This window comes from Macaca mulatta, chromosome 10 (assembly GCF_049350105.2).
Source record: "Macaca mulatta isolate MMU2019108-1 chromosome 10, T2T-MMU8v2.0, whole genome shotgun sequence".
Classification (NCBI taxonomy): Eukaryota; Metazoa; Chordata; class Mammalia; order Primates; family Cercopithecidae; genus Macaca; species Macaca mulatta.
Genome location: NC_133415.1, coordinates 81607735 through 81613673, shown reverse-complemented (window position 1 = coordinate 81613673; position 5939 = coordinate 81607735).

Sequence of the window (5939 nt, the reverse complement as noted above, 5' to 3'; positions counted from 1 at the left end):
GGCCTAAGGAAACAACAGGAGCCAAGGTTAACGGGTGGATGAGCAGACGTGGCCAAGGCACTGCTGTGGGCACTGCTGGAAATGGAGGCTGGAGAGCTGCAAGAACCTAGTACACTTCTGTGCACAGCTTGGGCTGGGACAGCCAGTGGTGGCTACTGGGGCCCTGGTGTGCATGCACTAGAGCTGGGGAGAGGGTCAGTGTGGGCTGGGAAGGCTCGAGCCTCTGCACAGGAGGAGGTCAGGTGGTCTGCTTGCTAGACAGCCAGTCCTGTGGGGCCCCCAGCATATGTACCAGTGGGACTACAGAGAGGGTATAGCAGTGGCCTGGGCTGGGGCACAGGCCTGTGCTGTTTAGGCTCCCAACTGAGCCACCAGTGCCTAAGTGGAGAGCTGGAGAAAACGTACTCCTTTGGTGGCCAATTGGTAGAAAAAGCTGTGTCCTGCAGGCATTTAGCATGGGAGAAAACTTCCCTGGCCCTGGAGTGGAGTAAAAATGGGTACTCTCGCAGAGGTTGCAGTGAGCCGAGATCGCGCCATTGCACTCCAGCCTGGGCAACAAGAGCAAAACTCTGTCTTAAAAAAAAAAGAAAAGAAAAGAATAAAACAGGTACTCTCCAGGGACCTGGTGAAAGAGCCACCTAACCTAAGAAAGAGGGCCCTTCCCCCTGCAGTGTTGTTCTGGTGCCCTCTACTGATAAACCTTATGCCAGCTGGCAAAGGAAACACATAAAGGGCCCAGATCCATTTTCACAGACCAGGCAACAAAAGGAGAATTTGAAGCTCAAACAATAATTGATAATTGGCACAATTCCACATACACACACAGACACAGTCTACCACATAGAGAGGCATAATCCTGGATGCAGATGGGAAAAAGAGGAGATCCAGTTTGGCTTACCCTCTAGAGAAGAAACTATTCTTTTTTTTTTTTGAGACGGAGTTTCGCTCTGTCGCCCAGGCTGGAGTGTGCAGTGGCCGGATCTCAGCTCACTGCAAGCTCCGCCTCCCGGGTTTACGCCATTCTCCTGCCTCAGCCTCCCGAGCAGCTGGGACTACAGGCGCCCACCACCTCGCCCGGCTAGTTTTTTGTACTTTTTAGTAGAAACGGGGTTTCACCGTGTTAGCCAGGATGGTCTCGATCTCCTGACCTCGTGATCCGCCCGTCTCGGCCTCCCAAAGTGCTGGGATTACAGGCGTAAACCACCGCACCCGGCCGAGAAGAAACTATTCTTATGGTAAACACAGATAAGAGGGGTGTTGACTTTCTGCTTGGATTCCTGGAGTGGTGAGAACTTTTTCTCTTTTGCAAATGTGTTTACTGTTCGAAAACTGTGTTTGTGGGAGTCTTCTTTTACATTCTCACCTGTCTTCTACATTCAGGTAATCACCAAGTGCTTTGGAGACAAACCCTGTGAAGTCTATCTTCTCTTTCAGTCCACTCTGCTATTGTCATAGCTTGTTATAAATTTTGCCTGGACAACTGCAATACTTCTGGCTTCCCAAATTTATACTGGTCTCAGTGCTGTTTATCACACTTCCTTTCATTCTCTTAAGTTTCCTCTCAGATTCTCTGCAATATCTCTTCCACGTCTCCAACCCCATATGAAATTCCTTTGCCAATATATTCAGCAGAAAATCTGATTGGAAATGTTTTCATATTCTTACTATGTCAAGTGTACCTCCAATACTGCACAATTTATTTACCCTAAGATTTTTATAGGTTGAGCCTTTCTCTCAAGACAGGTGATCAGATACAATGGCTCATGCCTGTAATCCTAACACTTTAGAAGGCCAAGGTGGGAGAACTACTTGAGCCCAGGAGTTCAAGACCACCTGGGTAACATAGTAAAAACTTGTCTCTATTTAAAAAAAAAAAAAAAGACAAATAAGCTCTTTTAGTGGCCATGACTTAGGAGAAGGTACAGGCCCTTCTTCTTTAACCTAGGTTTCAGGTTACTAGAACAGACACAGAAGAGAGGAAGCTAAGACAAAAACAATTTTAAGTAGCATTAAAATTCACAAAATGCAGCTCTCTTTCTCCCCGCCAAAAAATCGCTTTCTAGTTCCCAAAGGAATTGGAAAGCAGGGAAAAGGTAAGAACTGATGGCTGGCAGCAGTAAGGACGCTGCTGAGCCAACTGCTCTGCCTGAGAGCGGGCTGAGCTGGGGAAGCTGGACTCGGCCTTGGGGTCTGCATCAGTAGCAGATAAGAGCATCACCTATCGTCATGTGTAACCTGGCTTTGTGAGATTTTTCTAGTCGTCAACTATTGCCCCGTAACTCACAGAAGGAATGCTTTTACTCTTTAAGAACACTAGTTAGGTAGAACTCTAGGAATCTTGTTTCACTATTTTTTATTTTTATTTTTTTTAGGATTATAGAACGTCATGCTTCAACCAGTCCCAAATTTCTCTTTAATCAAAGAGCAGCTGACTGTTTGGCTATTCTCCAAAATGATTTCTAGGTTAAAATTAATGAGTAAGATATGGGGCTAGATAAAAATAATCTTTCCACAATGAGAATGTAGATTTTATCCCTTACACATTTCATGCATATTAGAGAAAATAAAAACGCATAACATGATATTTACTCATGGAAAAAGATTATGCAATGAGAGAATCTCATGTCTGTCAAGAATCCTCTACCACTTGCTCTCTTTTAGAAAAAATGATTTTAAAAATTATATGTGCTTACTCTGTTTTTGTTTGAAATGGAGTCTCACTCTGTCGCCCAGGCTGCAGTGCAATGGCATGATCTCGGCTCACTTCAACCTCCACCTCCCAGGTTCAAGCAATTCTCCTGCCTCAGCCTCCCCAGTAGCTGGGATTACAGGCATGTGCCACCACACCTGGCTAATTTTTGTATTTTTAGTAGAGACAGGGTTCCACCATGTTGGCCAGGCTGGTCTTGAATGCCTGACCTCAGGTGATCCACCTGCTTCGGCCTCCCAAAGTGCTGGGATTGAGCCCAGCACTTTGGGAGTTTTGGATTTGAGCCCAGCACCAGGTATGAGCCACCACGCCTGGCCAGCCTACTTTGGATATATGAGAAATATATGCACAGATATTTTGAAATTAGGTTAGAGCTTGCATGTATAAATTATTTCACCTTTAATCTGAATTACTTTACCTAATTTCACAGCTGGGTGCTGTCAGATTGCCATCTTGAAAGTCCCTTCAACCCAAATCCTTTCTGTGGACTCATCACACAAGGTACCACCTTATGACTATTCCAGGCAGTCATATTTCTGTAAGTTTTTTGATCAGATTTCATTGTTTCTGCTCATTGCGATTACTGGGTCAAATGTTTCCAAACTAAAATTGATCTTTTTTTTTTTTCGCCAAAGAGACAAGGTCTGACTATTTTGTCCAGGCTGGTCTCAAACTCCTGGGCTCAAGTGATCCTCCCATAATGGCCTCCCAAAATGCTGTGATTACAGGCATGAGCTACCATGCCTGGCAATCCACTACCAATTTTTCAGAAAACTCAGCAAAAATCAATATGAAAAAAAAAATTCTAAAACTAAAAGTGAGGAAGAATGATGGTGGGTTCTGAACTCAAGATCATGGTTTGAAGAAATGGGTAGGACATTTGGATAGCTAAATTAAAAGGCCAAAAAGAGGTGTACCTCAAGACTTCTTGGAGTGAGGCTTAAATGGTGAGGCCAGGAAGGATGCAGGTAGCAATTTGACTTTAGTTTGAGTCCCCCAGTTCTCTAAAGTACCCCCCACCCCACCCAATCTGGGCTTGGTCCCCTCATTAGTAGGACTTGTTTGGATGCTGCAGGCATTTGAACACCCATCTCATGTTGGAAATAAGCTGATACATAAAGACTGAACTCTTCCTTCTTAGGCACCAAAGCCATAGTCCTAGAGTGGAGAATCTGCACCTCTCTTTCTTCTGAGAGAAACTCTAGTACATTTCAATTCCGTTTCCTGCTGGGATGGAGTAGAAAGGTCCTGATAGTGACCCTTCCTAGAAACAAAGGAAGGGAGTGAGCATACCCTGGGGAAAGATGACATCTTTGCCCCTCTCCCTTTGCTGGGCTAGGGCGGGCAGTCCTTTCCCTGGGCCATGTCTGAGGTCGCTACAGGTTATGGGGGATTTCAGTAAAAATCAATAATAATTCTGCATCATTTTTTTTCTTTCCACTCCTTTTTTCAAAGGTAAGAGCTGGTTTTCTTGTTTGTTTTTTCTTTCCCAGCGGTAGGAGGAATGTTGGGATTGTCTGGAATTGGGAGGGCCTACCCTTCATTCTTCAAAATCCTAGAGACTATATACCTGCATATACTTTTCCCTCAGTGACCTCCAATTCTGATCAGAAGTTGGTGTTATAGGAGTAGTTCTGGCAAAGGGTGGGGGCCCATACTCCCAGACATGCACATCCTTTTCCCCCATCAGACCTGACTCTAAGGAGCCATTGGAAAATTGGTGCTCTGGTGTGAATGTCTCCTCCAAAATTCATGTTGAAATTCAATTGCCATTATGATGAGATTTGTGGATGGGACCTTTAAGAGGTGTTTAGGTTATGAGGGCTCAGCCCTCACAAATAGATTAATACCAATATCACAAGAGTGGATTAGTTATCTTGGAGTGGGTTCCTGATAAAAAGGGTAATTCCAGCCCCCTTTTTCTCTCTGTCTCACATACTCGCTTGCTCTACTGTCTTCACCATGGGATGATGCAGCATAAAGGCCCCCACTGGATGCTGGCACCATGCTCTTGGACTTCCCAGCCTCTAGAACCACGAACCAAATAAATCTGTGTACATTATAAATCACTCAGTCTGTGACATTCTGTTATAACAGCAGAAAACAGATTAAGACCGCTAACTTCATGCCTGGGGCAGGCAAGTGGGGAGAGGCCTTGGAGCCAGTAATTCTTTCTTTTTTCATTGTCTCCTTGAATGAGGTGTCCAAAACACTTCGTGCTGCTTCTGATTTTCCAAGCCTGATATGCATTTTATGGATCTTGCAAACTCCAGTTGGGCAAACAAATTTGCTGGAGCCTTGGAAGACCCTCTCCAGTGAATAGTTATTGACCCAAGACAGAGAATCAGAGCCAGGGCATGCGGAGTTTATTCAAAAGTCTGGGCAATTTGGGCCCTGAGGGAGGAAGATTAAAAAAGGGTGTGGGTAAAAGACAGATCCTTGGCCTGAAAAACAATGGACGGAGTATGACTAGGTTGTCTCAGACCAGTTATTAGAGGGATGATGTGTGGGTATCATTAGCAGGACTGGGCCCTAGAATTAGAGGGCCAAGGGGACATGGTATCGGAGCTATGTTTAGGAGTCTTTACATCTATTATTGTTGATCTGACATGGGGAGTAGCTAAGAGGCCCAAAGCAATGACTCATGACTTGAGAACAGTGTGGGTATGGTTAAAGGACCTGCCCCTGCAATCTAGAAGGCTGCCAGGGGGATGTGGTTAAAGGGTCCCTAGAACTGGAGGACTGAGCAGATCATTAAGGACTGCAAAACTTCAGTGGGGTACAGAAGTATTCAGCAAAGACACCTGCAGAAAGAAAGAAAAAGAGAGAGGGCGAGGTGGGGAGAGAAAGAGAAAGACACAAAGAGAGAAAGAGAATACCTAGGGAAGGAAGCTTTCACAGAAGCTGAAGAAAGTGACCAGTCTGGAGAAGAGGCAACCCAGCCCCTGGAGACCTGGAAAATCCCCTCCCTGCAACTGGCCTGTCTCTAGAACCTAATCACTCCTCCACATGAAAAGGATCAGATTCTCCAAAAAATCTATTAGATTGATTCTCAAGGGTTGAATTCATGCAGGAAACCCTGACTGTGAATTTGAATTCCTTGCACCTTTCCGGTCAGCTGAGTGGCCAAGCCACACAGCCTGAACTTACTAAAGAAATTTTGAACTAAAACAAAGGGATAAGAAAACATGGGAAAGAACTGGTATATGAAAATAAAACGAGTTGATTA